Source organism: Capsicum annuum, chromosome 3 (assembly GCF_002878395.1).
Source record: "Capsicum annuum cultivar UCD-10X-F1 chromosome 3, UCD10Xv1.1, whole genome shotgun sequence".
NCBI classification, from domain to species: domain Eukaryota; kingdom Viridiplantae; phylum Streptophyta; class Magnoliopsida; order Solanales; family Solanaceae; genus Capsicum; species Capsicum annuum.
The window spans coordinates 113,967,805-113,978,142 of record NC_061113.1 but is presented as its reverse complement, the minus strand read 5'-3'; positions in this window follow the sequence as shown (position 1 = coordinate 113,978,142).

Sequence of the window (10,338 nt, the reverse complement as noted above, 5' to 3'; positions counted from 1 at the left end):
TTCTTTTCCCGACATATTATTTATATATGTATATGATGATGTTCAGATGATTTTGTATTAGGTTTGACTTGGCTTTAATTTATCCCCTATCCTTGAGTTATATGCTTGTGCTCAACCCACTAATCATCTCCATACGCTGTATCTCCATGCGATGCAGGCACCAAAGATACCTCTACTTTTTCCTGTATAGAGTTAGGTAGATTGGCTTAGTTTGTCGGTTCGTTGTGGTGAAGTGGTAAGCTTCTATTCTCTGGAAGACTCATACATTTCATCAGTTTCTAGTCTTAGATTAGAAATGAGAGTTTACTTTATCATTTTCATTGTCATTGTCAGGATCGGGGGCATGTCTTGACACTTTATTGGTTTCAGTTTTGTTTAGAAGGCTTTATGGATTACTGTGGACTTGGGAGATATTTGTTGGTTATTTTGTTCGATTATCGATTCTAGATATGTCTTAAATTTTTTATCTTATCCTGTGTTATCTTGTTATATATTGGGAATTCATCCGATGTTGGGGGTATTTTGTTCTGTTTGGTTAGGTGCAGAGGGTGGTCTCCAGTCCTCATTGGACTTGAGATACCCATCACGACCAGTCCCTGGTTTAAATCATGACAAGTTGGTATCAGACCCTAGGTTTGGTGTCATTAGGTGTTCATAAAGTTGTGTCAAGTAGAGTCTTTTTTATGTGTGTGTAGCGCGCCACACTTATAAAGGAGAGGCTATGAGGCATTTAGGAATATTTCCGTTTCTTGCTGTTCTATTTTGAGCTATGGAGTCTAAGATCTTGAAATCTCCTCTAATTCCCATATGTTCTCTTTTCAGATCATACCTCCCAAAAGATCTAATGCTCGTTGAAACTCTTTTGTCCTGTCTAAGGACTATGTGGATGGAGTTCGTCCTACTCAAAGAGTTCAGGCCTGGTCTAGGGTTGCTACTTCTAATTATAGTGGTGGAGTTCCATTGATTCCCCCTAGCCTTCTTCGGACACCTCAAGTTGGTATGTCTTATGCTAAGTTTTGCCAGTCGATCTATTTGCTTACCCATTTGATGGCGTCTAAGACTGAGCGTGTTACTTTTATTGCTCTACCTTTTGAGGTCAATAGAGTTGGATAATTTATGAGGTTGAGTCCTCAGACTTTCACTGGTTATAAAGTTGAGGAAAATCCTCAAAATTTCATCAATGAGATGGAAAAGATTTTTCGTGTGATATATGCTACTGATGTAGAGGGTGTGGAATTTGCTGCTTATTAGTTGAATAATGTGGCGTATCAGCGACATGAGAAATAGGGCTATTCTAGGGGTGATGATGTTGAATCTGCTTTGTGGGATGACTTCTCCAGTGCTTTTCTTGATCTTTTTATTCCTTAGGAGTTGAGGGAGGTAAAAACTGAGAACTTCGTATACTTGAAGCAAGGAAGTATGATGGTAAAGAGTATGCCTTGAAGTTTCATCAGCTATTACGATATGCTCTAGAATTATTGTCCAGCATGAGTTCTAGAATGAGGAAGTTTGCTTCTGTGATGTCTCGTGATTTTATCTTGGAAAGTAACACCATCTTGTTAAATAAGGATATGGATATCTCTAGGCTTGTGGTGTATATGTAATAAGTGGAAGAGGAAAAAAAGAAGCAGACAGAGATGAGGGAAAGGTAGAATAAAAAGTTTTAGTTTTTGAACTAAGATGGAGGCCAGTATCAGAGTGGTAGAGACGGTGGAAAATGGTCTAAAAAGAAGTAGGGCAATTTTGGTTCCTACTCTACTACTAGTGCTCCTTGTCTGAAGTTATTGGGTGAATCATCATTTTTAGAATAGAGTGGGTCCAAGGGTACAGGGTGCCCAACCTTAGGCTAGTGGGGCTCAACCAGCTCCTTATATTTCCCTATAGATTTTGTAGTCTGGTGCGTCATGGTATTTGTGAAACAAGAAGAAACAAGTGGTTTAAATATGGTCAAATTGGTCATATGCATAGGGATTGTCTTTCTAGGGTTGCTTCTGGGGCAAATAAGATCCTTATTACTACTTTATCAGCTTCTGTACCAAAGGGTGCTATTTCTGCTTCTGGCTCCAGCACTAGGCGGGACCGTCTATACGCTCTTCCTACTCGCCAGAATTCTGAGGCGTCCCTGGTACACTCAAAATTTTCTCTCGTGATGTATCTTGTCTACTTGATCTTGGGTCTACCCTCTCTTATGTGACCCCTTATACTGCTATTCATTTTGGTTTTGATCCTGAGTATATTCCAGATCCCTTCTTTGTGTATAGCTCAGTGGGTGTCTCCATTGTGGCCAGAAAGATCTATAAGGTTTATGTGGTATCGATTTAGACCTTGGTGGATCTGATAGAGTAGGACATATTAGACTTTGATGTAATTTAGGGGATGGATTAGTGGCATTCGTGCTATGTGTCTCTTGAATTTTGGATTCGAAGGGTCAATTTTCACTTCTCTAATGAGCCGGTGATTGAGTGGGAAGGTAATTTCCTAATGCCTACGAAAAGATTCATTTGGTATCTTCCCCAAAAATTGATTTCCAAGGGGTGCCTCTATTATCTAGTGCATGCTAAGAATTCTAGATCCGAAGGTCCTTTCTTGCAGTCTGTCCCTATGGTCTGTGAATTTCCCGAGGTGTTCCCTAATAATCTTCTTGGTATTTTTCCCGATAGGGAAATTGATTTTTGGATTGATTATCTTTCGGACACTCGTCCTATTTCTATCCCTCCCTATATAATGACTCCGGTTGAGTTGAAATAACTCAAGGAGCAGTTAAAAGATCTTCTAGATAAGGGAATTATTCACTCTAGTGTGTCTCCATGGTTGCTCCTGTGCTTTTTGTGCGTAAGAAATATGGGTCCTTTCAGATGGGCATAGATTACCGCCAATGAAAAAGGTGATCATAAAGAATAAGTATCCATTTCCTAGGATTGATAATCTCTTTGATCATCTTCAAGGTGCTAAGTACTTTTCTAAGATTGATCTTTAATCGGGTTATCATTAGTTGAAGATTAGGGAGGTGGATATCCCTAAGATTATTTTTCGAACCCGGTATGGTCATTTTGAGTTTTTGGTTATGTCCTTTTGTTTGACTAATGCCCCGATAATATTTATGGATCTCATAAACTGGATCTTTTGTTAGTTTTTTGATTTGTTTGTAATTGTATTTATTAATGTATTTGGTGTATTCTAAGAGTGAGGTAGATCAAGCCAATCTCTTGTACCTCGTGTTGCAAACCTTTAAAGATCAGTGGTTGTATGTAAAGTTCTCAAAGTGTGAGTTATGATTAAATGTTGTGACTTATCTGGGTTATATTGTTTCTAGTAAAAGAATTGTAGTGGATCCATAAAAAGTTGTAGTGGTTAAGAAGTGGCCTGGATCTATAACTCCTACTAATATTCATAGTTTCTTGGGTTAGCCAATTATTATAGGAAGTTTGTAGAAAGTTTCTCTTCTATTGATGCCCTATTGACTAAGTTGACCCAAAAGAAGGTGTAGTTATTGTGGTTTGATGCTTATGAGGGTAGTTCAAAAATTTAAAGAATAAGTTGACTTCAGCTCCTGTCTTGACTTTACCTAAAGGTAATGATAGTTTTGTTCTCTATCTTGATGCATCCCGGATGGCACTAGGTTGTGTGTTGATGTAGCATGAAAAGGTGGTTACATATGCTTCTAGGCAGTTGAAGGTTCATAAGAAGAATTATTCGACTCATGATTTGGAATTATTAGATGTGGTGTTTGCATTGAAGATCTGGCGATATTATTTTTTATGGGTTCCTTATGAATATTTACTCTAATCATAAGAGCCTACCATATATGTTTACTCAAAAGGAGCTAAATCTCAGGTAAAAGAGGTGGCTTGAGTTACTAAAGGACTATGACATGAGTCTCCACTATCACCTAGGTAAAGCTAACGTGGTTGATAATGCTCTTAGCAGGTTATCCATGAGGAGTTTATCTCATGTGGATAAGAAGAAACTGGATTTGGTGAAGGACATTCACCGTTTAGCTAATATTGGAGTCCGTCTCTTGGATTCCGTGGATGGTGGTATGATTATTCAAGAGGTGGACAAATCATCTCTTGATGCTGAGGTAAAGGAGAAACAAGTGTTGGACCTTATCTTGACACAGATCAAAGAGGATGTAGGTAGGCAAAAAGTGATAGCTTTCGAGATTGGTGGTAATGGTATCTTGAGGTACCAAGGTAGATTATGTGTTCCTAATATTGATGGGTTGCGAGGAAGAATTTTTGCCGAAGCCCATAAGTCGCGTTATACTGTTCATCCTAGTTCAATGAAGATGTATCATGACTTAAGAGAAATTTATTGGTGGAATAACTTGAAGAAGGATGTGGCTAAGTATTTGGATTGTCAGTAAGCTAAGGTAGAGCACTTAAGGCCTGGTGGTTTGTCTCAAGAGATTAAATTGCTTGTGTGAAAATGGGAAGTGATTAATATGGATTTCATTACCGGTGTTTCACGATCTCACCATCAGTTTGATTCTATTTGGGTCATCGTGGATAGGATGACTAAGTCCGCTCACTTCTTGCTAGTGAGGACTAACTATTCGGTGGAAAATTACACTAAGCTCTTCATTGAGGAGTTTGTGAAGTTGCATGGTGCCCTAGTTTCCATTATATCTAATCGAGGTACTCATTTCTTTTCTCACTTTTGGTGATCCTTTTAGCAAGGTTTGGGGTCTAAGGTGAACCTTAGCACCGCTTTCCATCCTCAGATGTATGGACAAGCGAAGAGAACGATACAGACTTTGAAAGATATGCTAAGGTCTTGTGTGATTGATTTTTGTCGTAATTGGGTTGACCATTTGCCTCTCATTGAGTTTGCGTGTAATAATTGCTATCATTTTAGTGTTGGGATCACTCCTTTCGAGCCTTTGCATGGCAAGAGGTGTAGATTCACTATTAGGTGGTTTGAGGTTGGTGAGAATAACTTGTATGGTCCCGATTTGGTTCACCAAGCTATGAAAAAGGTAAAGGTGATTTGGGATAGGTTTAAGATCGCCCAAAGGGTCCAAAAATCCTATGTGGATGTAAGGCGAATGGACTTAGAGTTTGAGATTGTCATGACTCAAGGTTGCCCCCTGGTCGCGATGCGGTTCTTTAGGCCACAAGTGACCCCAAGCTAACCTATGTACTGTACCTGCTGAGAGCACTGAATAAAATGGATACTAAAATAACATGTGCGAAAGATAAACTAATGAAATATGATCCAAAAATGGAATACTGATTTGAATATAAATATCATGTTTGAAAGACAACTGACAGCATCTGAAAGATAAACTGACTATCTGGACACTAGCCTGAACATATGAAAGCCTCCAACATGAGGACTTAATCGGACAGACCCTCAACTAACCTTGACTAACAAACATAAAAGTAACTGTTTTAAATAACTGAAATAAAAATATCATCCTCGATGCGTGAGGACTCACCACTGCACCTGCTGGGAAAATATTAATCTGTCTAAGGATGCTTAGTGAACTGTGTGTCCGAACCTATGTTATAAGACAACATAGCATAAAGAAAAGTATGTGATTAGTACTTTAAATATACTGGTACGTGAGGCAAAGACTACTGAAATATATGTGAAATCAGAACATGGATGCATGAACATGTGAATTTGAGAATGCAAGACCAAGTATAGTATGCACTGATATGATGTGATAAAATACTCTAGGTTTCTGGACTTAGGAAATTTCCTGGATTTATAGTCTCTGGACAGCGTACGACTAATGGAAATGACTCATACATTGGGATACGAGTGGTATGGGTTAGTCGTATGCTGACCAGTATTGGTAGGTAGGTTGGATTTGTTTCTGGAATGAATACGACTTGGGTGGTACGAGTCGTATCAGTGGATACGAAGTGTTTGATTACTTCACTTAATCTTAGACTTGGTAACTTAAGTTGGATCTGAGTACGAGTGGCTCACCAAGAGCCGTAAGTCAGGGTACAGTCGTACCATTGACTCATATGGTGGGCAGGGTTCAATCCTTTTTAGATTCTATACGACCAGGGGTACGGGTCATGGATATTAGTCGTATACTAGGGTACGACTTGGTTTGGTGAGATTCGTACCTTGGACAGTCTTGGATCCATGGGGGAGACCAAGGGTACGTGTGGTGGGTACCACTCGTTTCGGGAGGGTATAAGCCATATGGGTCAGTCGTACCCTATGATGAGAATTTTAATGAAGTTTAAGTAGGAGTAATCTAGACATTTCCACACTTAACCTAATTAGGCCCCCCGATTTTTAGCTCAATTGGAATGTTATTTGCCCTATTATTCCATTCATTAAAAATTAGAAAACACTCTTAAATCCTCTCCAAAATTCTTGGGCCAGGGAAGCTCGGGTTTCATCTTAAGGATTAATTTGGGGCTTGTGTTGGTGATTTCTCTCCATCATTTTCTTGGTTTAAGGCACTTTCTCTTCCCTTTCTGTTAGTTCTAACTAAAGGCATGATTTTATACAATGTTTTTATGGTTTGATTATTGTATGGCTTTGGATTTTCAAATATGATTTAGGGGTTTTGGTTATAAATGTTTAGATATGGTTTTCCCATGTTTTAATTAGGTTTACATGTTTTATCGGTGATTTGGATAATTGGATTGCATGGGAATAGTTATTGGTAATTGAAATTGGTTTTGGAAATACTATGCCCCCAATGTGTTTGATAAAATGCCTATAACAGTGCTTTCACTATCATATTGAATTTTCAATGGAACTTATGCATGGTTTAAACTTGTTAATAGAACCCTAAATGGCTAAATGGTCCGAAATGATCCAGATGGAATGGTTTTGGGTTTAACAATCATTCTTGTAGGGTACAAGAGAATCCCCCAAGTAAACATGGTTATTAAACAACTTGTGGGGTACAATGGATTCCCTTAAGCTAATGATGGAATACTTATGGAGTACATGGGGCTCCCCCAAGATAACTCAAAAATATGATCTATGGGTACATGGGACTCCCTTGATCTCTAAGATTAGCTCGGGACAATATTTGCAAGTTATAGTCGGGATGATCCCACTACTAATAGCCTTGGTTAATAATAATAATGGAATAATGATCTGGTTGGAAATTTTTTTTAGATGGGCAATAATAACGGGGCGTGATAGCTAACCGTGTTGGTGGGAGTTCAATGAACAAACTTTGAAAATTCATGTTTGCTGACATGAGAGGTAGGGCATGGCGACCATTTTATGATACTATAAGGTGTGTGGGTATCCTCTAAGTACATTGTACATATGTATTATAGAGAGGGAGGGTACTTAGGAATCCCTTTCTCTTATGGTACCTCTGGTTCATCCGGCTATACGTATCGGTGCCCATTCAGGGGGTTACACTGGACTATTATAGCCCATGGGTGGTTAAGAAAGGTTAAGCTATATATTCCCAAGTTAATATTTTCAAATGCATGCTAAACCCGGTCCCCTTCCCCGGCATGGTTATATATATGTATATGTATAGTTTGTATGCTTATGGATGGTTTACTTGGTTTTATTAAATGACATTATTTTATCCTTATTGTGAGTTCATGCTAGCATTCATCCGCTAACCCATCATTGGGCGGTTGTATCCCCACATGATGCAGGAACCGGCCATTCTACTCCTCCTGCTTAGAGATCAAACTCCAAGATTAGTGATTGGATTGAAGTGGTAAGATTCTATTATTCCGGAAGGCTCCATTTCATGGATGTTATTTCATACTTTAGTTTATTTATGGATATTGGTTTAGGCTATGGTTGGGGGCATGTCCCAACTGGATATTAGTTATATTTTTGTTAGAGTCTTTTGTGGAACTATTATGGGTTGGTATGGGTAGGATCGGTATTGGTGTTAGCCTTAGTATTAGTATTGGCATTGGGGATGACACTGGTTGATGGGATTGTTGGTTGTTCCATCCTCTTTCATTTTGGGATTATATATAATTATTATGGAACTCATATGGTTATGGTTTGGTTGTTTTGGCTATTGGTTGGGTTTGAACGGTTGGACTCAGTTGGGCCGGTCTTCATTATATACCTATCCTAGCATTTTGGATTATGCAATCACTCTATTTTGTTATATGTTCGAAATTCATCCGACTCAGGGTATGCGTAGGTCAGTCGAGTTGGGTAACAGGGGGGTCTCCGATCTTGGTTGGACTTGGGATGCCCATTACAATAAGGCCCTGGTTCTAGTCGTGTCATCTGAATAACTGAATAATGTTATCTGAATAACTAAAATAATCTATAAAATCAACTGTATAAATTCTTAAATTTGTCTACATGGTTAAGCAAACATAAACTGAGATAAACTGAGTACTGACTGAAACTGTAGGAGCTATCATGTAATCAACATAAAGCATGTGAGCTATCATGGAGTCCAACGTCTGACCCACGTTGAGGATGATTGTTCTATCTATTTAATTAGAGTTGAACCTAAACTAGAGTGATGACTAAATTGAGCTCATATTGGGCAAGTGGAAACTCTCTCTAGCGAGGCCCCCAAACCTACTGTGGCACGTAGTTCTAGGATATAGATGTACTGAACCCACACTTCTCTCTTGGTGCTAAATCCTACACCCAATTGAAAGACACCGACATACTAACTGATGCATACATTGATAACTCGTTTTCTCACATAAGGTATTTTAAAACTGACAGTGCATGCCTAATCTGAAGAGATCATGAACATATAAAACTAGTAATTTAACATGAAATAATACTGGGTATAATAGTAAAATCATGATTTGACTGACTCATTCCTTGAAATGTCTAAAATGTAAGTAAACATATAGGTATCGGGTGTTCATAACCCGCAAACACTAAAATAAAGTCATAATTCAAAGACCCAAACGTGAGACATTTCAATAGTTTGATAAATTTCATGAATGTAAACACGGGAATGAATTAACCTTGGGAAAATATCTTGTTTATATAGTTTAAAGCATAATATGAGAATTTGACATAGTATTGACTGAACATGACATGGGGTTTCGGAGCTTCAATCATGTACGAGCGTGATTCTCATGAATTAAAATTATTAACATGGCTTAAATGTAAAACTAATGAGGAAACATGGATGAATTTCATAATTTACATTAAACTTGATCATAACTAGAGTAAAATTCATACTTGAACCAAAAAGGGGTTTTTGGGGCTCAATGAGTAAAAGGAACCCATTGATGAATATCCCACATACCTGAAGTAGAAGCTTTAGGGAAATCCTTGAAATTGATCTTGTTCTTGAGAAACCCTAACTGCTTGAGAAAGAACAGAAAACCGTCCCTCTTGACTCTCTTTGGTGAAATTGAGGATTATGTCGTTATTTAGGACTTTTGGGGTCTTTTATACCACCCCTTGTGAAGCCAAAAGGACATGGGTCTGGCTTTTAAGGTAGTGGGAAAAGACATAAAGGCCCTTGGAAAAATGTGTAGGAAAAATATACCCCTAATCGTTACGATTCAACTTGTGACTCATAACGACTGGTTACGACTCGTGGTCTGAGTTGTAGCCTGGGATTCTGGGAACATTCTGGTTTGGATACGGCTTTCTACCTAACTACTCATCATGACTGATTATGAGTTGTAGGTTAGAGTCGTAGTTAGAAGATGAGGCCTTAGGTCATACATTGGTCAGGTTATGGGTCCATTCAAAGACTCTTAAGGTCTGGTTATGAGTCTTATGCTGGACTAGTAACTATGGTGAAGGTTCTTTGCCACACCCACTGGTGTGACTACGAGTCCCTCTATATGACTCGTAGGCTCTAATTATGATTTGTGTTGAGTATCGTAGTCACTGGGCTCAAGGTGAAGGGATTCACTGGAGTGGTTACGACTCACTTGGGACAATTCGTTAGGAGTGGTAATCATTCATTACACAGAGTCATAACTATGTCAGTCTTTCTAAGCTCTTAAGTAAGAATTTCCACTACTTCTTACCATGGCCTCGAACCGAGATGAGCCTTGATGTATTGGAAAGCTCACCTTATGGGTTATTTCTTGGGAGGTTTAGAACATGAAACTTGGGGTATTATAATATCTTCCCCTTAGGATCATATGTCCTCGAATGAAAATGGTTAGGCTGAGAACTCTAAGGAAACTGAGGTCGGATACTAAATACTTATAAACTGAAACATAATTAAAACAACTAAGTCTGAGACATGATATATGGACTGAACTAAATTCATGAATACATGTAATGACATGAGGATGGTTATAAAGCTAATATAGAAGACGAGAGAGAGTTAATTCAAGAGAAACCATTACATCAAGCTGGATCTAAATTCGTGGGGAAAAGATGAGTATACTTGGTTCGCATATCTGCTTCTGCTTCCCAAGTATC